Consider the following 23,409-nt stretch of genomic DNA (forward strand, 5'->3'; position numbering starts at 1 on the left):
TTTCAATCAGCACTCCATTGTGAGTCGACAGTGCCACAGAGCCGCCCTCGGAGGCCCTCCATGCCTTAGCTTTCCTCAAGCGCACTTGTAAACAAGGCCTTTTGTTCTTCCAGCACACTTGTGAGTGGGCACTGCTCATAGAATAACCATTAATATTTATTCAAGCGGATGTTCACATCTCTGAGCCAGAAAAATCACTGTGGAGAAGGGCACAGAAATAGGATTCGAAATTGGTTATGGGAAAGGCTACAGGACCCATGTGTGTTTGTACGTGTATGTGTACATGCTGTGTATACACGTTCAGCTTGAGACCAGTGAAATGGGGCTTAGGTGCGATTGGCAAGAGGTATAAACAATATAATGAGTGAAAGGAAGAGCCTGTGGAAATTGATTTTAATGTTGACTGCTTGTATTAGCCAGCAGCACAAAGCCTGTTACACTCTGATAGCAACTTTTACAATAGTTGAGCAGTGCTCTAAAGTATCCACAGGCTCCATGGGTGAGTCAGAGCAGAAAAAAGTGGGATTGCCTCAGCCAATGCATTATTTAGACTGAGGTGAGTCGGACTAGAAATGCCTCAAAATGCCGTGGTCTTCATTCCAAAACACCTGATAAGACATCTTTTCAAAATCTAGACGTCTGTCTTTGTGTAACGCCTCTTTCAGCCATGGAATACATAACATTGCTTATTCAACCTATCTGTTAAAATTCTGGCTTTTTGTCATTCACATGAAGGTGTCCATTACATAAATTTTGATTAGGACATTTACAGAAAGAGCCACAATGTCTGCACAATATTTGGCACCTACCACGAAAGAGGGAGTGTAGAAGAGCGTGGTGTATGTGGTGTGTGACTATGGAAAATCCACATACAATTTTTTTCCCATGACAACTGTGCAGACTGGGTCTAGTACAAATTACCCTAACTTCAATTAGGAGCCTCGTCCCAATTAAACACCCAGTCCCTTTTACTAGCCCGGTGTGGCTACACATTTTGACAAATAAACGCCTGTCTCAATTAGATATCTGGCCTGGTTGCCAATCAGTTGTTCTTCTGCTGTATGTATAAAACTGGGTTGTTGGCTAGCTAAGCTAGCTAATTTATTCATATTCCTAGCCTCGTTCTGCATTGCAGTTTTCCATTTTTGTCAAAAAATAAATAAATTGTCTACATTTCTCTGACCCCAAATTTGATGCTAATTCTAGCTGTTTTGCAAGCCGCGTTCCATGTTAGCGTGTCCGTTTTTGTTAAAAAAAAAAAAACAAACAAAAAAACAACCTTAAATTTCTCTAAACTCCAAGTTTGATGCTAATGCTTGTTGTTGTGACTAGCACCGTTCCGTGAACCACAGTAAGTTAGCAGGTGCATTTCAGCTACATTATCACCCTTATCACATATTTTTGTTTCAGTAGCAAGCTAACCATGACCTGGAGGTATGACATTAGTTGGAAAAAATATTTCATTGGTCAAGCATATATTTCAGCAGGTGGAAATCAGCTGAAATCAAGGTCCATCTCAATATTTTTCTCCCCATACAAAAGGCCTGCAGGAGTGTGCAAGCATCCTTCAGAAGCTAAAAAAAATTGCTTTTTATATATCTCCGTGCAAATGTTTCAGACCAAAATCCAAGCTTGGTGTGAAACAGCATTTAAACAGCAACTTTAACACTCTGATTCAGCTTGAACACGCCCATGTCACACATGGACGTAAAAAGGCATACAGCACCACAGCAACCAACTACCACAGTATATGTTATGGTTGTCATCGTAACTTTTCTGAAAAAGTTACTGGGGCACATTTTCAGATGTGAAACTAACATGTACAATTGCCATTAAGAGAATGAGTTGAATGTCTAAAAGGAGTTTTAGACTAGATTGCCTCTGAGTGCCAAGAATACCATTGCTGTCATTCCAAACCACAGATGATAACCTACATTTGATAAGATAGAGTCATAATATTGAATTTTTAATCGAGCTTTGTGTCAGATAACAAGTTTCACACTTTTTACATCGGAGGAATTTCAAAATCAGCAAACAGAGTTATCTTTAGTGTTTATTTCGAGCTATTCTGCGCTCCATTTGTTGTGAAACATTGTGTGAATGTAAGATGATGTTATAGTCCCCCTCAAGTTCAAATCTAATTAAACATTCAAAGAGAACAACAGGCTATTCCCTTCAGTACAATCTCAGTGCAAAAGGGAGAAGAAAAAAAAGCATTGAGGCACACAAGAATGTAAGCTAAGCATTTTACTTTGATCTGAAAAGCCTCTGTGCCCTTGCATTGCGTGAGAAGCAAATATTCCCGTTTTGTTTGACTGCTTCAGTCAAAGTCTGCCTCGCTGTCCTCCAGCAGTTTAGTGTCTGGAGTTTAGAAAGCAAGATAGTAGAGTTTTTTTTTTTCATGATTTGATAATTATTTACCTCTACAAGAAAGTAATGATCATTAAAAGAATAAATGTTCACTGGTGCAAATTGATGCCCGGGCTCCTTGGTGGTAATCTATACGGCCACTTTATTGACACTTTATCATCACTAAATGGATATTGTTCGGTGCATTTGTGAAAGTAACACTTGGGGAACAATAAGGCCATTGATTTATCCCTTTTTGTGTTCTAATCTGCCATGGTGGCCTTAAACAGAAGGATTGATTGATTCTGAGCAGTCCCCACTGACCAGTGCCAGCCAGTGTAATTTTCTAGTTAAGCGGATCCTCCTTTGTAGCATTTGTCCCCGGTTTTACGTTACCTGGGAGCCCATTCTTTTCACCGCCGCCACCCCCCCGCTCCACATGCTCACAGTAATTTGATGAGAGCTGGGCAAAGCAGTAAGATTCAACAGCTGCAATAAAACTGTGGTGGTCTCAGAGCAGCAGCTCGGAGCACTTAACCTGTAGCTTTTCTGTAAATGCCTCCTGATTTGTCTGTCACCCAATCCGTCAGCAATGAATAATTTTCATGGAAGGTGCACTTTAATTACTTTCCCATTTAAATGGCATTATCGTGGCCTATCTAGGTAATTAATCTCACCAAGTATCCTGTTTCAGCCTTTTATTGCTGGCAGACGAGCTCCCTAAATCCCCCCGAATCTGCCGTGCTTGAATGAGCCCTCCCTTGCAAAAGCTGGCGTTGCCTCTTTCCCCTTCACTTGGTCCCTATCACAGCCATTGGACAGTCCTTTCTCTCTGTGCAGGCAGCCTGTCAGAGCAACGGGCTGTTTCACTGCCTTGGAAAGGACACAGGCAGACACATCCATGTGGGGCTGTAGTCAAGAATAGGCCTTACAACCAGTAGGGGTTTGGAGGGCTGATGGCTGCTGATAGCTGATATTCCGTGTTGATATTCAGCATGAATTCTTCCTCTTGTCAACAAATTGTGTGAAAAGACTGAAAACGACAATGATTGTGTCCCACTAGCAAGTATGTGTGTCTGATATGTCCTCTGCCTCTGTGCCATAGAGCTCCATTGTTGTCCATTGGCCGGTCATACTCTTTCTGGCAATATATTGGCCCAAAAATAATTGTGGAAAACAACATTATTTTCTTTTAGGAACCATTTTAGGCCACTGGTATAATGATAATATAATATTTTAATAATGCAAGTACAACTTAAAGAACAGTGAACTTTTAATTCTTAAAGATATTCAGATGTTGGAATTGAATTTTTTTAACATATTAATAGAAAGTAATTAACACCTGCTCATGTATACAAGAAAGTATTCTAAAATGATAGTAGCATGATAGGAGTAACACTAATTAGCAATAATAATGGCAGCAAATAATTTGTGGTGGCAGCAAATAATTTGTGGTGGTGGATTGGTCAAAAAACTTAGGACTTCCCCCCAGGAGACCAGTGCTCAGAACAGTTTCGAACCAAGTCATTTTAAGGCATATCCTCATCATGTTTCTTATCTTTAACCTAACCTACATACCTTTACATTAAGTACATAACATCATTTGTGGGGTGCTTTTTTGATAGATCATATGAACCGTTGTATGTGCATTTTCGTAAGAGATTAAACAGATCTTATGAAGATACGTTGCTCAGTTTGAGACTTAATATAAAATCTGGCTTTCAAAAACAAATCCAAGTGATGTCTCTTGCGAATAATAGACATGTTTAGCAAAACACAGAGTACACCACAGTTACCTCAATAACACTACGGATGTGCTGCAGTTGACTCCCAAGTGTGGACAGCAGAACACTAGACTTTTTGGCTTATTGCCAGGGGTTGGCAAGCTAACAACTATCAGGACTATCAGTGTCCCTTCCACTCCAAAAGTGTAGCTGCAGGCTATCGGTAAGCTACACTGTGCCATCTTCGAAGTGTTGTTTTATTTTTCTTCAGACTCAGGCAAGTAGGCGAGTGTAAGGAGACACAAAGGTAGAGTTGCTACGCCTACGTCTTATAATGGTCGGGAAAACCCTGCTATTTATTCTGACATCATGTTGAAAATGATTTTTGATTTTTATGTGAACAAACACGCATGTTAACTCAACAGGCAATATCGAGGTCAGCAAAATAATTAGGGTCATGTCCATATATCGTACAATCACTCGATAACCTAATTATCTCGTCAGGCCTAGTTGTCCAAAAACTATTAAAAACAAATCAGTAGCACTGGGTGTATGTTCCTTTATTATCATGAGCACACACATTTATTTTGACTAAATGCCACACACACACCTTCCTGCTGCTAGAGCACCAAATGTGGATTAATCTGCACATTTGAAACTGTGAATAGAGCCACAGAGAAGTTGAGAAAGTGGAGAGACAGACTAACACATTGTTGATTGTAATGGGAAGAAACCTATAGAATAATGCCAGTCTAATCCATTACATGTGACCATTTTATGTCACAAGCAGGGATGAAGGTGATTTAGGTTCTTTGTGGCACTACTTGCTCAACCTTCATTGCTTCATATTGTTTTCCTCCCACCTCCAGCTTCATGTGCCCCTGAGCACACACATTCTGTATGGTGTGGAAAAGAATTAGAAACACTTGACGTCATGTAAGCAAATGATTGATTTAAATGGTATAAGTGTCACAGAGTAACTTGTGAAATTTGACCAAACTTTTAAAGTCACAACAGTTAGTTTAGTTGTAAATTAGAGGAAAATTACAACTTAATTCAAACAGCAATCGAACAGTTTATAGCTCTCTGTCTGAGTTTTTTTATGTTCGTAATAAAACATTGACTATTCAATAACTTTTTATTTTTCTCCAAAACTGCAGCAGGTCACAGGACCTTCTGTCTCTCTCACTCAAACAAATCTCAAAATAAAAAGAGCTCCAGGTTACTGAACAGAGCTATGTTTGCACAAATCCAACTGAGAATGAATTGCACTATGTCCCACTTTATCTAACATGATTTACTTTCCCAAAAGAGAACAGGTGCAGCAGATCTATATATGCTCAAAAGAATTATTTACATATCAGAGAAGACGAATCAGAGAAAATATAATACTGTACTGTGTATAGGCCTGTTATAAAGACTCAACTATTTATTATTCATCCAAAACTATGTATTTATTTGTGACTGTGGCTCAGAGGTAGAGCGGGTCGTCTACCAATCAGAAGGTCAGCGGTTCAATCCCCAGCTCCTCCAGTCTGCATGTCGAAGTATCCTTGAGCAAGATACTGAACCCCAAATTACTCCTGATGGCTGTTCCATCGGTGTGTGAGTGTGTTAAAAACTGAGTAGCAGGTTGCACCTTAATGGTAGCCTCGGTCACCAGTGTATGAATGTGTGTGTGAATGTGACTCTTAGTGTAATAAGCTCTTTGAGTGGTCGGATGACTAGAAATATACAAATGTCCATTTACCATTTGCTTATTTATTTGTACAAAACTATTAAGAGATCAGTATGTATGTATAAGAATGTAAAAATGGGTGTACAGTAGCTATAAGTGCCACTCCTGTGGGGAGCAGCGTCCTCCTGCCTGCCCCACACTGTGTGCACGGCTTAAGAGGAGAGAAGAAGGAAAAGGCAGACCCTGCTCTGCTGGCAGAAGAGTCGGTCACTGCGATTACTCTGAGCTGCATGCTCAGAATAAATTACAACTTTTTCCCTGATGGTCTAAATAAGTCGCTAAATTGGTTGTAAGTCGCTGTTTTTTTAGAAATAAAGTTGCTAAGGGGGTCTGAAAGTTGCTAACGGTGAGGTGTGACAAAGTGTCAGTATTGACACTACACGACAGTATTGAGCCATAGTTATGCTCCAAAACCAGATCAGAGTTAATTTACATGTCACGATATAAAGGAACCTCAAATTATACTGTAGTGTTCATGTAGTCACCATATGTGAGGGTCTGTGTGACATAAATTTTGTCTATGCCCCGGTGGCTCTGTCTGTACATGTAAGGACATTCCTGATGTACAGTATAAGCAGAACAGCATGTACATCTGCTGCCTCTGCCAGATACACTCCTTTGTGTGGTATATCTGGCTCTTAAGATGAAGCACAGCCAATACAAAAGAATCAATCCAAAACAATCAGCTGAAGAAATCTCTTCTCACATCCTAGCAATATAATATATAATACTTCAAGAGCCTCTTGGGGATCACAGGGATGTAGATGTCTACAGCAGCCCGCGACATGCAACTAAATATTACAGAGAATTTGGAAAAAAAGGGGAGTCAGCATCCAGTTGTGGACCAAAGGAAAAGTAAGACATCAGCAAAAAGTGTCTTGAGATTGAAGATGTGCAGTTCAGACACACACGGAAATATCTGTCTTTTCTTTGTTCCTTTGTTCCAGCAGCTGAATAGCAGGTGGTTCTACTGGCTGGGCAACCAGAAATATTCACTTAGATATTATGTCCAAGGAGATGAGAGTTAAACCAACACTAAAACCAACTGTAAAATATTTGATTACACATTTACAGTAATTTACTGGCTACTTATTGCATTACTTTCACACTAAGTTACTGTATCATTTTTACAGTAAATTATTGTGAAGTGACAGCTGTATACTGTGATCTCACAGTAGATATGTGTGCATATTACTATGATTTAGTAGTATGCACCTGTAAAATCACTATGTTAAGCTGTAACCTCACAGTTGAACTCCATGTTACTTTGATTTAGCAGTAAGCTCCTGTAAAATTAGTGTATTTAACTGTAATCTCACAATTAAAGCCCATTACATTACTGTGATATAACGATACACTCCCATAAATTAATGAATCTGTTTAGCCTCACAATTTATGTACATTACAGTGATTTAGCAATATGCTTCTGTACAATTACTGTATTTCACTGTAATCTCAGTAACGCTACATATATTACTGTGATTTAACCGTATGCTTCTGTAGAATTAATATATTTAACTGTAACCTCTCATTAAAGCCAGTTACATTACTGATACAACAGTATATCCCTGTGAAATTACTGTATTATCTGTAACTTCACAGTTTAAGTACATTTGATTCCTGTGCACATATAATAATCTTATTTTTCCAAATATGATTATGTTTATATACTATTAACTAATAGTGATGTTACTGTTATTATTATAATTACAACTCTTTATTAATTTTCCGTGGATTATTTTTGTTTATTTCCACAGACTCTCTGTGTCCATGCCCGTTTGTTTGTGTTTGGATGCAGTGTTATTAATTTGGAACATTTGCAGAGAGCGATATTATTTCATTCTGAAAGCTGTGTGAAAAGTTGCAACATTCTGATGTTTTGGCCTCAGTTGGGAATATGTGGAAGTTGAAAAAGGGAGCGCTGATTCGCATTCAGCTTCATCCTATAGGCTGTGTTCCCCCGGAGCAGACACAGACACGGCTTTAATTATTCAGACCTCTGCGCGGCAGCAGAAAGAGATTGAGGCAATGTTTTTTTTTTTTGTTTTTTTTTGGCAGTCAATCTGCTGTTTACCTTCCACATAGCAACTCCGCTTTTCTGTCAGACCCTCACCTTTCTGGAATCGCTTCTTCTTTTTTTCTCACATACGTCAGCCGCTCTCATTTATCAGCCGACACGTTTGACAACTCATTTATTCGCAGGAGTTGGCCACTAAACAAGTTTCCCCCCGAGCATTGTTGCACTTATCAACATTTTGGGGATATTAAAATTTGTGTGTGTGTTTCACGATATCTGTAAACAAACAAGGGTTTCTGTGCAGGCAAGACGCAGGAAGCCGAGACGCTGAAATGTTTGACTAGATGTACACATGTTTACATGTTGGCGGCAGGCTGGGCGAGTGGTTAGAGTGACAGTCTGCTGAGGTAAAGGTTCACCTCATTGAGCAGTCTGTTGTTGTGACTTAAAGCAAGACGTAGAACTGTTAATCTGCTCTGTCGCTGCGAGTCACTCAGGGTGAGATGATCAGCCAAATGCCTCAAACGTGCCAAGTTATCAAAGTGTCAGCAAGGCTCAGATTATTATGATCCCTTTATCACCAAGTCTTTACAAGGATGCAAAATAAACTCCTTTGAGGAAACACAAGCAGTTCATTCAGAATGCTGCAGCTAAGCATACTCAGCCTCTTTCATTTTCCTGCCCAATTGTGGTCAGGAGTCTGTTACATAATGATACAGTGGTGACAGTGGGGCCAGTTTTTAGTTTTGCTTTGTCCCTCAGTGTGACTTTAAGCAATCCTCAGCACAAATACAGCAGATGTCCAAAGTATATTTTGTATGTAGGCATGTTAAAGGGTCACTTTGCCCAAATTGCAAAAGAAGCCATGCAGATAGATTAGGTTGTTGTCCAGATTTGATATATGTGAAAAGTGCAAAGTGTCTTTAGTGTGTAATCACCTGAAAATATATATTTTTTTAACCTTAGAATTTTTTTTTATTTTTATTTTTTTTTATGGGGGTGGGTCGTTGTCCATGGAGTCTGCCATGTTGCACTGCCATATTTCTATAAAAGCCCAAAACGGACAAACTAAACACTGGCTCCAGACAGGGCCTTTTGTCATGGAGCATCTTTTTGAACTTTATTCCGTGTCTTTACCAATTTAAAACACCAGGTCTGTTTATTGTAGAGAGAAAGAGACCTCAGCAGATAATTTTGCTCTAGGTAAAAACCTTCTGAACAGTGTACATTGAAGGAATTCTAACCGGGGGAAGTTTCAGCTGGTTGCAATCTGCAATCCTCACCAGTAGATGCCACTACATCCCTCTAAATCTTACACGCTGGACCTTTAAATAAATTATATGAATACAAACAAAATCACATAATAAATGATACCTACCAAACTACCCTACCCATGACAGCAAAGTAAACTTGAAGTCGGGACCAATAATTGTCTCCCTAACCCAGGAGACATAGCAGCAAGACATTTCTCCATTATCTGTTTAGGGGCGACTGAAATAGTCACTACATTGAGAGCAGCTTATCCACCTTAACAGTCCACCTTAAGGGAGGCTAACTTTGATTGCCAGCTTAAGGGCTAACCCCTTTCACTTTAATCAGCAGGTGGCAAGCAAGACACGGGAGCTTGGCCGGGATGTTAAGGATTTGTAGCACAGACTAATTCCCAAAATTAGGTACCAAAGTCTACCCAACCCTCACTTGTATTGTGCAGGGTGGAAGTAGAAATATATCAGACATATCTCAGAGAGTGGACAAATAATGCAAATCATATATTTTTGTGTAGTTTGGGTAAAATATCCCTTTAATGTATTTACATGAGCTTGCTTTGTGAAGAAGCCTCAGCGAACCTTGATAAAAGAACTACACACGCGTACATGTGCCTGTCTAAATTGGATTGCATTCCCCATGTATAAGTTACAGTGCATGACCAGATTATGGTGCGAGCGCCTGAGCCGTCTCCATGCTGCCACCACCACAACCACCTCCACCACCACAGGGTGACAGATCACGGGCGCAGAGTATTCGCTCAGTGAAATTACAGACCTGAGGGGTAGTTGATGAGAAATGTCACTGTCGACGAAAATGGAACTCTAATATATTCCATCTCAGGTTTGTTGGACACTTATTAATGTCTCTCAGTGAGTGCCGCTAATTAAGGTAGTCAGTCTGGTACGGCAGATGAAGCGTGGGACAAATAACAGTGTGACCTGCAGAACAAAAGAGCTGCGATGAGAATATACATATTTAGCAGCGTTACGAAGCACTCAGAGCACACAGTGTTTTCAAGTTAAGCAACAAAGTCCTCATTGTAGCAGAGCAACGCACCCAATTATTCATCATCTTTCTTTAAATGTTGATGATTTTTTCTCTCTGCAAAATCTGATAACAATAATGAAGGAGTTTGGAAGCCAGCTGATGAAACTGAAAGTTTTCTTTTGCTGAAAAATGCATCAGGTGCAAAAGGAAACACACACACACATACACACAAAACAAGGAATGGGCTTGTTAATTGACATAAAAGCAACACTCTGTAACTTGTAAAAGAAAAAATACATTTCTTCCTCTCACAAATTAAAAGTTTAAGTCATAACCCAGCAAGCACTAGTCGTCATTTCAACATATTGGCTATATTTAGCTCCGATTTAGTCTAGCTACATGTAACCCAAATCTAGCCGATTTAATGTTGAAATTGATTAAATGTAATTTTCGCCATTGCAAATGGCATGCGGTATGATATTCAATCACGTATGGAGAGTCAACAGTAATTAAAATATGTTTATCTCCATTTTTTTGGACATGGTCTCTACATAGCCATATAATTGATGACGTCTACACTTTGGCTATGGTTAGAAGTCTACCAAATTTTCACTGACAGCCCAAATTCAGCCGTGATTTAGCCTAGACGTCAGGTCTTCATGTAGACGGCTATTAGACATTTTTTAAACCAAAAAAATGCTTGCTGGGAAGCATTCAAAATAAAAAAAAACAGACACTGTAACTCAAAATTAGCAGTCAGCATCCTTGTTGTCCTCTTCCTAAAAAGGTTTTAACTGAAAAGTGAACTCCAGCCAAAATACAGTTGTGTATCTCTGGTATGACCAGGAGCTAATGGTGGCTGATGATAGCTTTGTTAGCAAACATTTTGTCCTTTCTGAGATGGTCCAACTGAAAAGTGAACTTCAGCATTGATGACTGGGCTAAAGTTACCCTGAGTGCTTACCCTGTGAGCATTGACCGGTCAGTCAGTACAGCTTTAATTATTGTTTACTGACATTAAAGCAACACTGTTAGGCTACTATTCTTCCTGTCACAGATTAAAAGTGAAATTCATAATCAATGAAAGTCGGCCTTGTTTAATTCGGTATACAGTTAGGGGTTTTGTTGCTAAAGCTGTATTTGGTCTGGTATGACCAGTAGCTTATAATGGCTGATGTTAGCTTTGTTAGCTAGCTTTGTCAGCGCCCCCCCCCAAAAAAACAGAAATAAAAACACCATGAGTCAAAATCAGCAGTTAAAACTGAAAAGTGAACTTAAGCATATATATGTATCTAAGCTAAAGTTGCCCTGTGTGTTTATTAACTGTTCAGTGAAGGCAGCCATTACTGGTGTTTATTGACATTAAAGTGACACTTTTTAACTTCTGAAAGAAAAAAAAAATACTCATATTAATTCACATATAAATAAAATCACCATTGTTCAATTCAGTGGCTCTGGGTTTTGTTGCTATAGCCTTATTTCTCTTATGGTGGCTGATGTTAATTTGTTAGCTAGCTTTGTCAGCAAATCAAAAGAAAAAACAGAAATAAAGACACCACAACTTAAAATCAGCAGTCAACAGCCTTGTTGTCCTTCCTGAAAAGTTGGAAGTGAAAAGTGAACTTCAGTGTCCATATTTAAAGTTGCCCTGTGTGTTTTCAAGCGTTGACCGGTCAGTGAAGGCAGCTGGCTTTGGCTCCGGAATGCAGCAGCTCTCCATTTACTGCCCACGGGTGACTGTAAGGCCTCAGTAAACACCAAAATACTTTCTTTGCTTCTCTCTCTTTATCTACTCACTTGCTTGCACTCCCTCTCCACTCTCATATACATTCAATCAAGCACACACACATACACACACATACCACACACACCCTGTCAGCATGCACCTGTGACTCCCAGCACCTCTCTTTATATGGAACACATGCTCGGGAATGTCACGGCCCTGGCTGCAAATGGCTCCGGCACTTTGCAATAGAGCCATTCGAGTGTTTCATTTCCTGCCGAAGGAGTTAAAAGGACTTCCAAGGGTAATAAAAGCCAAGCAGGGTTGCATGCCGTAGGTGCCCAATAGCAGTGAATTCCCCCTACTGGACAAAATACACACACAGACACACATAAACACACACACAAAAGCAATCCCCAGTCAATAGCTAAACTTTGATCGCTGTTTCCTGCAGGCGATGGTATTTTGTCTGGTGGTGCAGACGGATTGTTCGTAGCTCAGAGTGTTAGCATGCTAGCTGGAGAGAGAACGTTTCATGTCTCACACACAGGAGGGCCTGGGCCTGTGCCTGTCAAAGAAACATTTCAAAGTAAGTGAAAGATGAAGTAAAAATCACTCATCATATTCATCACATGTTGTCCAATTAAATAAAATTCTTACATTTAAAGCAGTGCTAATCAATAAATCCATAAAGCCACATTAGTACACAGACAAAGTTAGCAACAAGCCGGTGATAAAAGTGGAACATGTAGCACCCACAAAGCCAGACATCGCTCAGGAGTTGGTGGAGACCACAACAGAAGAACAAGTGAATATGTACCTTACATTTGTCGGGTAGCCAGAAACTTTCTACGCCTACCTGCTGTATGCTAATTTTGCTCCATATCTAGTACATGTGTAAGTAGGCAAAGTTTGCTCGTTGCTCTTGACACAGGTAATAATGTAGCTCCCACTTTAAGAATCGTATCATTTCAGTTTAGTGTGCTTTAATTTGCTTATTCCCAAATTATTTTGCAGTTAATCAAAATAACAGAGTCTGACTGACTGGCTTTGAAGACATATTTTGGATATAATCCACAATATAGTAGAATAGAATAGAATAGAATAGAATAGAATAGAATAGTCCTTTATTGTCACTGTAACATGTGACATGTACAACGAAATTAAAAAGTGTCAAACAGCCAGTGCATCACCATTAAAAAAAGCTAACACTACAGTAATAAATACAAAAACAAACACAAACACACACAACCATTCATTCTGTCATTGCACAATCTCGATAATAGTGTAAATTACAACCAATATCAAAGGTGGAATTTGGATTTCAAAGGTGGGGGCGCCGTGCTTAGTACAGGCACAAATCCTCAAAAAGGGCTTTAGTTTTTCAGATGGATGGTTGTGACAAAAATATTTTATATGGCAAAAATCAATATTGACTGACCCTATCGGTGTACTTAATCTTGTGTCATTTTTTTTTACCAATTGCTTGGATTAAGTTCAAATTTGCACTATAGTGCCCTTATATCTGTCCTAGCAATATGAATATCAAAATATGTATTTATTGCAGAACTAAACTCTAGAGGCTGATTAATGCAAAATTGTCATAGGCTGGTATACTGGCATGGTTCAGGCCATCGCATTAATTAAAAACCGTTGCCCAGAATCAATGAAGGTGGTGCAATAAATGTGTTAAGTGAGGAGTAAAATGCATTTTTCATATTAATATGTAACTTAGTATGCAAAATTATATCTCCTTTATACTTTTAAAGAGCAAACATCATCCAGGTCATGTTCAGTCCAAGTGCTAGAAATGAATAAAGATGCTCAACACTGATAATATATCTAACACCAGGGTCCATCTTTATCAAAGTTCTGATAACCCCAACCCTCAAGAATGCTTTGAAAGCCAACTTATGAGTACAAATGTGAAGAGGAAGAACATTAATCAAGCAACTTCCTTCACTCCATAAACTTTATGGAGCTCAAGGTTTCAAAATGTACCTCCTCTCACGATGTTTAAAGTAGACACTCCAAGCTCCACTTTAATAGATACTTTTACCACTTTTAAAGATTTCATACAGATTTTTAAAATTCTTTTTAGTTTTCAAGGTAATGTCAGGATTCCCATACTCTATTCATTCTCTGTGTATTTTCCTGCAACATATAAGGTACAAACACCATTTCAACTTCCATACCTTTATCTCTTTCTTTCTTTCTTTCTTTCTTTCTTTTCAAGATAAAATTAGTTTTTGCACAGTGAAAAAAAGATGCGTCTAATACCGTCTTCTGAAAAAGTGCAGGGGACACGCCCCCTGTGTTACCCCTGTAAATTACGCCCCTGACCAATATATTATCTGAAGAAATATGTAAGATTCAGAGCAGGACAGTTTTTGCTTACCATGTGTTATTTGTTACAGAAGCTAATTCATTTTTTTCACACAGATAAGATACATTTTTAAATTATAGTAGCTTTTAAAGAACAAGAACAATACATCACAGAGAAAATGTCAGGATGAACAATAAGGCAGATTACATCCTTGCGTCTGATTGGCTACTCCTGCGCCGAGCACAGTACATGTGATAAATCATGTGATCACTTAAAAGCTGCTCTTAAAGGTTACTCCTTTAAAAGTGGAGTAAGTTGCTTGATAAATGTTCTTATTCTTCACATTTGGTGTACTTTGTACTCATAAGTTGGCTTTCAAAGCATTCTTGAAGGTTGGGGTTATCAGAACGTTGATAAAGATGGACCCTGGCGTTAGATATATTCTCAGTGTTGAGCATTTTTATTCATTTCTAGCACTTGGACTGAACATGACCTGGATTATGTTTTCCAGACAGCACCCTCTTTTAAAGTGTTTGTTTTTCTTCCTTCCCAAAGTCTTCGAAATGGTTTATGGTTGTAGAACTGGCAGAGGTTTGCGTTGCGTAACACAGTCGTGCATTGCGGTTGCAGGGTGTGTGGGGATTTTTTTTTTGGGTCTGTGAGCATTACTCACTGGTGCTTTGTGAGATGAAAGAATCCAGGGAGATTGACAGCTCGGCTTTTTTTTCCATCTTTCATTGTCTCATCAGCATACTGTCTCCTGCAGTGAGGAAAACTAATTATGTCTTCAACCCCCTGCTTCACCCCCCTCCCCTTTTATTCAGATCATCACACTTGGAAATCATAATGAGTTTGTGGCAGACCACTTTGGCTTTGGAGAAAGGAAGGGGGAAATTTTTTTTCAGAAAGTCCATTTGCCTCCACTCAAACAGGCCGCTGGCAATTATGGACAACCTTTTGACCCTCAAAAGCTGTTGCCTCAAATTCTTTCAGGGCCTGATCAAGACTTGGTTTAGTCCTGCACACCTGCTAGCATCCTCAGCTGTACTTCTACCGCTTTAAACCAGCGTTGTACCAAAACCTTTTTGTTATCAAAGCGGAACGAGCGTATGACAGCCATCTGGTAGGCTGCTTTTAATTATTTGGTATAAAACAACAGTAAAAAGATTATGGCAGCCGAAGATCTGAAAGGACGCTGGTATTGGCTGCGGAGCAGATGGGCTTCACATCTGGGCCAGAGGAAGTTAGTGAGGGCGTGAGGGATGCTGTGACAAGGAAACACGGCCAAGAGCTTTTGCAAAGTCTCTCAGTCCCTTTGTATCAGATGATCTCCTTCACCCGTCCGTCCTCTCTGCTCATTCTGCTGCATCCTTGGACAGCTGGGACAAAGAGTTAGTGGGAAGTGTTTGGGTCTGACTGAAGCATTGCCAGTCTTGCTGGGAGAAAATGATTGCCCATTTAACCTTGTGATTTTAGAGATTGTTGACTAAATGTTAGAGCTGGAAATCTATCAGTCACCTTAAGAGGAACAGCTTACAGGCAAGTGGTTGTTGGGGAAAAACTGTTTTTAAGAAACAGAATAGTTGTTATCACATAGAGAAAAAAAATCCTTGGATCATTTTCTAAATTTCCATCTCTGCAGCTTGTGTAGTTGAGTTGCACGTTATTTGGTGCACACTCTTCTCCTTTTGTCTACTTTAACCTTGCTCAAAGACTTCCTACATTTAACAGAGTGCCTCACGAACTCTACTATATTGTTGCATTGTGATCTATTAAGGTTATTATGATAAATATGAAGTTTTTAATCTGTAAAATGGAATGTTAGTGCAAAAGAGATAGAGAAAAGTCTGTAATTTTTGACACCGAAATCTGTTGTTAAAGTTTTATTTTGGATCACTGAAACTAGGGCTGACACCTTCTGTTCAGCTGGTCGATATCCTCATGTCCGACCAAACTTGGTGCTGCTGTATCTGTCACAAGAGGCTGCGTGTCCACCAGAGGGTTTTTTTCCCAACTGAAAAACACAGGCACTCCTCTGAAAACACCCAGCTGGGAGCACTCGAGGCTTTGGAAGCACAGTGTTTTTTCAGCTGAGACATTTGGTTGCGTATGGTTGCTATGATGCGGAATATCCACCGAAATAAAAATGTTGGCACGAGGTAGAAAGGAAGGCTGAAGCACGTAAGAAGCAGTGGCGCCCGCAGTCATGGCAGCTATTGCACCATGGTCCTGTCTCTACCCCTCCTCCACTGTAATTGGACGGCAGGTTGATAGGTGACAGTGACGCGCCCAGCTTTTGAACCAGTGTTGAACATTTTTCAACTCTCTGCGACCCAAAAACAGAAAAAAATGCCAATCATGCAGCACTGAACAGATGCTAAGTGCCACATCACGCTGTTGGCGTTCATAGCATACTGTAAATACGTGATGCTTCCAGGTGCCGCTGCAATGCCTTTGGAAAGAAAAAAACACTTTTGTGGACACACAGTACTACCAGGTAGAGTACAATCAGTATTCTGTGGCTGATTTAGGTTATCTAGCGATAACATTGATCTGCAGGTTTTTTTTCTTTTCTCCCACCGAACAATCAATTGGTGGAAGGGTTGATAGAATTTCAGTCGATCAAGATTTTGTGTGGTTGACCACGTCCCAAACTGAAACATTTCCATGCACTGTATAATTTCCAGAGTATTTCGTTGGCAGTCTTCTTTGGCCAGTTGTCGTTGACCAACAGAAAAATATACCATCATGCCAGGGCATCATCTAAATGCATTACATAAACAAGCTGCAGGTGTCAAAAAATTCCACCAAATTATGTCCCCACAATTGAGTTCCACCCCAAAATTACACCCCTAATTCATCCACATTTTTTGCTGTGTTTCAGTACTGAGAGTGTGTTATTGTCACTGATTTGATTTCATTACAGTTTGTGGAACTAAGCAGCCAGTGTCTACTGCATGTCATGAAGCATTGAGACCGGGAGTAGCTATTCTTCTGTGAGAACTGCGTGCTGAAATGTATTCTCCGAAGAAAGATTACATCTAAATGAAAGTTGGAAGAGCTTGTATCCTTAGAGACCGAGCTAATTAAATTTGTAAATTCCTCCCAAATCATCTCCCTATCACGCTGGTGAGCTCGCCGTCGAACGCTGCCAAGAAGTATGTCACAATGTGTTAAGACCAGTATACTTTGGCAGTAGACGTTTAGATGGGAGATGAAATTAAAGGCCTGCAGGAGACCCCTGTGTTTTCAGCAGGTTTGGATTTTTGTAAAAACACTCCTCGAGTGCCCGGGAAGAGAGATAATCACTTATTAATGTCATGACGTTATTTGATTTTGTCTACTGCGCGAAATTAAATTACATCTAGCTTGCAAGATTCAGTGACTTAATGCATTGACTGGATGTATTTCAGCTGTATGGGCTTGTTAATCTGACATATTACAGATAACATCCTCGGCTTTCTCGCTGAAATTAAATCGCAGTTGATAACACAAGATGAATTCAGTCTGGAAGTCCAAAGTGTGCAGCATCTGACAGCCACTGGAGACGACTGCTTACTGTAAAGTCAATGCCCCCCACACACACTGTAAGCATATGCATGGAGTGCTGCAGGAGGGGAAGGCTTCTCCCCCAGACTGCCAACACTCTTTTTTGTTATTTTGTCACCTCAAGATAACTGAAGGTAGCCTGCTTTAAACTGTGTGAACACGTCTGGCATTTGCATTAGAATAACTCACCGCTCTCCAATTAACTGGTGACAAAGTGGATTGGAGATACGCTACGTAAACATACCGGACGTCTGACACAAAGAGGCAAAAGCCGCTGTCTGTCATTGTTCCTGGGGTAATTGGGATGGGGTTTGGGAGAAGCTCAACACCCTGAAAAGCAAACTCTTGCCAGGGCCCTCCCACTAAGTCTTAAGCCTTGTCTCCCTCGCCGCCTATCAGACAGAAATCACCAATTACAGTAGTGGCAAATCCTGCGACCAATACACAAAGGCTGACAATGATGTGACACCTTGCAGTCCTTAATCAGGATGTCGGGCTTCATCTCTCAATTTGCGGGCACTCTGTCACTTGCTTTGGTATGCAACTCTAAGCTGCTTTGGCCCAATTTCACATGGTGCTGTTATCCTATTTGGACTTTGTTAGGATAGAAACCGTACGCTCACAGCCATTAGCCTGAAAGTATCATGTGGAAACTTTGACATTTTTATGTCTTATCCTGTCAAAACTTTTTTTTTTTTTTTTCCTTCACAAATTGCAACTTTTGTCCAATGACATTAAAATAGCTGCCAAAGTATTCTGAAACTCAATTTTAAGGTGACATTACTTTAGGAAGAATAAAGTTAAGTTGGGTAAGTGAGGCTTGTCAGGGTTCGGTTTAAATTGAATTACAATAAGCAGTGGTGTAGTGGTAGATGATCAGGTGGGTGTACTACTAGGTAGATGGGTTAGTTACTGAGGAGAAAATAGGTTCACTTTCCTATATGTTACAATGGCTTATTGGCTGATAGGTGGGTATACTGTAAAAAGGTGCGAAGAAAAAAGGTGTGGATACCCTGTATACCTGCGTATACCCTCCACTACACCACTGAAAAGAAGATTCATACTGTTTTTCCTTCATTTTTGTCAGTGCATACTGTATTCACAAGTCTATGATTATCTTCTTTTGCCATTGAGCTCTTTAGTAGAAACATTTGCGATGGTTTGTGTTGTTGTTCACTGGCGCACAGTAAATATGATCTCTTCTTTCAACATTGGATTGTGTTGTTGATGTGCTAACTGGCTAACTAGCATCAAGATGGTCCTCCACTTTTCCTTTTTGAATGACGAATACAGACTACTGCCATCTGCTGGTGTGGAGAGTTATTTCCACTCACTCAGGTGCAGAACATACGTGCTGGTTGGCCATCGGCCGTAGTCTCTGTGATGTGCCCATATGCAACTTTTTGACACATCTGACGTGAGGCGATGCAACTGTCAGCTTTCACTGGCGCTAGTTCTTTTAAGTTGGTTTGGTGTGTCCAAGCCTTTAAAGGCACAGTCACACAAGCATTTAATACATGTTACATGATTAATCTGTATAAACAGACATCTGCATATATATGCAGAATCTGTGGGCAACGCAACAAGATTTTGGTATCGGAAGCGTTGTGGTTTCCATTTGAAGTTGGAACACATTGGCCAAAATGCAATCTTGGAACACATCAGCTATGGTCTGAAAACAATTTGGCTTTTTATTACGTTTTTCTAATTTATTTGCATTAATATGCAAAAATCTGTTTAAAGAGATTAGCATAAATGTTGTCTGGACCTGTCTCAAGTTGCTAATTGAGCTGTAAACAATGACGGGCTCACGGAAGAGGAAGTCTTTTGGCTACTCTGTCTGCTGGCTACTCTGGAACCCCTGAAATATTGGCCGTTGCCCCCAGAGGCTACATCATCATCATCATCATCAAACGATAGCGTGAGTAGTCACTGCAACACCCATTTATACTTTGCTGTGCCACTGTCTGGTGTGCCAGAGTTTTACTTACTTTGAGAAACATTCAACAAAACTCTTCTTCTTTTACCAGAAAAAGAACTTCTCTAATGTTAATCAAGCCAATAACTTTACCTAGATTAAGTAGTCTAAATTTGACAAAGTAATTATTTTGACAAGGAATTACATAGTCAAAGAATAGAGTATAATCATGAATCTGACCAGGCATTTGTTATCAAATTCCAGTACTTGACTGCAGTGCTCGGAGCTACAGACATATTTAGGTCTGTCCAAAAAAAGTACTGAGGCTTGATACCCAGCCCTGATTAACACCAATATGAATTCAATTCCTCCATCTGCTTGTTAATGCCAGCTGAGGCAGATTGACACCTCCTCACAGCGCTGAGTAAAATCCTAAACCTCCTTCCATCACATCAGCGGGGGACATTCACTGACTGGCTGATGTATGACTTCTACTACAAGACCAGACTGAGCCTGATATACTGACAAACCAACATACTGTATGAGTGTGTATGTGTGTGTGTTTGTGCTCCACACTGCTGGTGGTCCTCTTCTAGTAGGGAATCTGCATCACAAACAGCCAGCCCCCTCCCACCCTACCCCCTGCTGCTGCTTTCTGAGCCTGAATCCACACAGCTCTGCTCGGCTGCGGCGCGGAGCAGAGCAGCCGGCTATATAGATATGAATGGTCCCACCAACTATTCTTGAGTTTAATAATGAAGGATTAAGGCAATTCAGACAGATTTACAAAGGACAGGCTGGGGCAGCTTTTTTTAATTGTCCCTGTGTGACTAATGGCAGTTGCGTTAGGCTGGGCATTTTAGGAGACAACACAATGTGTTCAAGGCATTGACTGCTGATTATTTCCATGTGGAGGCTGAGAATTTATTTGACCAGAGCAAGGTATTTGCAGCGGGCAACGATTAAGAAATCGCTTTTTATTCCTTTTTTTATTCCATTTCCTTCGCAAAGCACCGCTTTGACAGCTTCCCTTTGCTGCACCTGCTTCTCTTCTCCTCTTAAAGAAAACAGAAATATGATTCTCAGCTAGAGAAAAAAAATGCAGTTAAATACAGATTGAGGTTTTTTTTCTTTTTGTCTGGCCAATCTGCAAACTTTAATCAGTCTGCCGACTTCAAGGAGGTACAGTGCTTTCCACGGGCTTCTTTTTTACCCAGTGGAGAGAGCGATTCATCTGCTCAGCCCGCAGTTTTATGTGACTGTTCCCCGCTTCTGTCGTTTTAAGCAGCTCTCCATAAGCTCACCACAAAGCCATGAAACAGCCAAAATGAGAAAACATTATACGGCTAATAGAGCTGTTACAAAAACTACCTTTCTGGATTGCTTAATGCCACGAGGTGCCACCTTGAGCACGCTGGGTGTATTATGTTGCTCGGCTCATAGTAGTGTTTTGAAGTCCTTCTCAATATCACCGTTATTTTCTCCCCGGCTTCACTGATGATCTCTGACATCTCATTAGAGTGTCTGTTATTCGTATTACCCGCACTAAGGCAAAGTGATCACGGTGGATATTGTGAAGTAAATTTCTGTAACCAGCCAAAGAAGAAAAGAGTCATTATCAAGTCCAATATATAGTTGGCAGAAAAACAGAGACACTTTGCTGGATGGAGAAAGTAGAAGCTATGAGATTGTTTCCCAAGATACATTTTCAAGGCTAATTATCTTGCAATAATGACATCATTATAATGATAGTGAGCCAGGGCTCAGACTGTTGAAGAATGAAGCTTTGTTCGCACAACACTCACTGCCATGAACTTCACAGATTTTTTTCACAGACGGCAGATCATTTCGCAAAAAAATAACTAAATCATTCGAAGAAGCTGCAGGTGTTTTTCTAAATAAACATTTCTGCTAAGATTTATGAATTTAAACATAAGCTTTAAAGGGAAATGACATGCTCTGTTGCATCGTCAAGCTGTGGTGTCCAATACATCACTGAAATACTGTAATTCATTTTTTCGATATCCAAAGTTTTTCCCCAACCTGCTGTAAGTGAGAGATTTCCTACATTTCCCAGACTTTGACAGCCCACTGAGAGGTGGTGTGAACTTATTGATGTCAGCTGTGGGTTTTATGCACAGGTGGAGAGAGCAACTGTGAGAGAAAAAGTGAAAGTCACAACCCTGACTGAAATAGACTTGTGGCTACAAAGGATTCTAGTCTGCTTCTGCGGCTGGAGAATCTCTGTCTCTCCTGTGATTGGTTATCTTCCCGTGTGACTGTTGAGCATTTGTGTAAACAGGCAGCTGTCAAAACATCTTTTAGATCACTGAAACATTTTTTGGGTGATATTATGTTCACTCTGTTGGAATAACCATCAGATTTCTGTCAAATGAATGTCTTTGGAGATACATGGTTTTCACGGGACACTGGCAGAAAAGCTGCTTTTGATTTTTTTTTACTAGCCATGCATTGCCACACCAATTCGCAAATGATCTCCAAGGAGCGTTAGCAGATCAAATCGCTGTGGACAACTGGATTGGTCAACCTACAACCAATCAGAGTCAAGGCACATGTGATGTACATTGAGAGATGGACAAATGTTAACAAATGCTGAGATGAGTTGTGATGGTGTAGCATCAATATCTCTGAGTTTTGCCATCAGAATATAAAATAGCACTTTAACAAAAATTTCCACATCAACTGCAGCATCTCGGTTGTTTTCAAAAATGCCTCAGCAGTGCTCCCCTTCACAAAGTTAGGTTCATGCTCACCATCCCCTGCGCGAGGCTGCACAAGCCAAAGTTACATATTTTGCGTGAAGCTTGAAGCCTCTGCACGTTTTCAGTCATCATCCGGAACACGCCCGGTTTTAGATAAATGGTTACGACTGGCCTGATCAGGTCCAGCAAGGTCGGCTGGAAATCTGTTTGAACGGGAGGGGAGCCAGGTGTATCTGCCAGAGCAAATAAAACATAGGCTTGCAGAGATTTTTTTTAATATCATTATAAATGTTTGGAATGTTTGTTGGATAAAATAAAATATTTGAAGACGTCAGCTTTGGCTCATGGAATCTGTGATGGGCAATTATGGATATTTTGTTCAATAAAGAATTAATTGTTAAGTTAAAAACATAACCAAAAGATTAAGTGGTAATGAAAATAATCATTAGTCAGAGGACCAATTTAGATGTTATATAAGCAATACTGTGAGTGAAGATGTAATCCTTATCAGCGAACTCTGATCGGCACGATGTAACCTGAGCTAAAACCATTAAAGGGGACCTATTATGCTTTTCCTTATTTTTAGGGACGCATTATAATATCGGCACATCATCAGTATTGGCCAATATTAACTTGAGCAAAAACATCAGGCCTCAGACCATTTTGAACACTGTTTCCAGCATTTTTCTCTACTTTTGAGACAAGCTGATGTCATCTTGTTACAGATTTCAGTATATGGTTATGTCCTCCAGCCACCCTACTGCCAGTGTTTTACTGCTACACGTAGCTAGATTTAGATTTAAAAGCATTTATTGGTGATTTTTCACAGTAGAAAGTGCTTCTATTCCCTGCTATGATCATTCCCCCAGCTGCAAGCGTCAGAGAAACATGTCATACTGATTGCTGATGTTAACATCTCCCCAGTTTTGCAACATATTCCTGCTGCAACATGTCCAGTTATGAAGATTTTGGTTTGGAAAGTTTTATTGATGATTTGTCATGAGAGAAATTGATGCTGTTCTCTGTTACAGACATTCCTCCAGCTGTAAGTACACTGCTACATGTAGCAACATGGTAACATCAGGG

At 40.0% G+C, this 23,409-nt stretch overlaps 1 protein-coding gene across 7 annotated transcripts in view; it reads left to right on the top strand.

Moving 5' to 3' along the window:
- The window catches only part of epha7 (eph receptor A7), a 123,023-nt gene that overhangs the window by 46,820 nt on the left and 52,794 nt on the right, over positions 1-23,409 (top strand). The window lies entirely within an intron of this gene.

The sequence above is a fragment of the Epinephelus lanceolatus genome, chromosome 13, assembly GCF_041903045.1.
Source record: "Epinephelus lanceolatus isolate andai-2023 chromosome 13, ASM4190304v1, whole genome shotgun sequence".
Classification (NCBI taxonomy): domain Eukaryota; kingdom Metazoa; phylum Chordata; class Actinopteri; order Perciformes; family Serranidae; genus Epinephelus; species Epinephelus lanceolatus.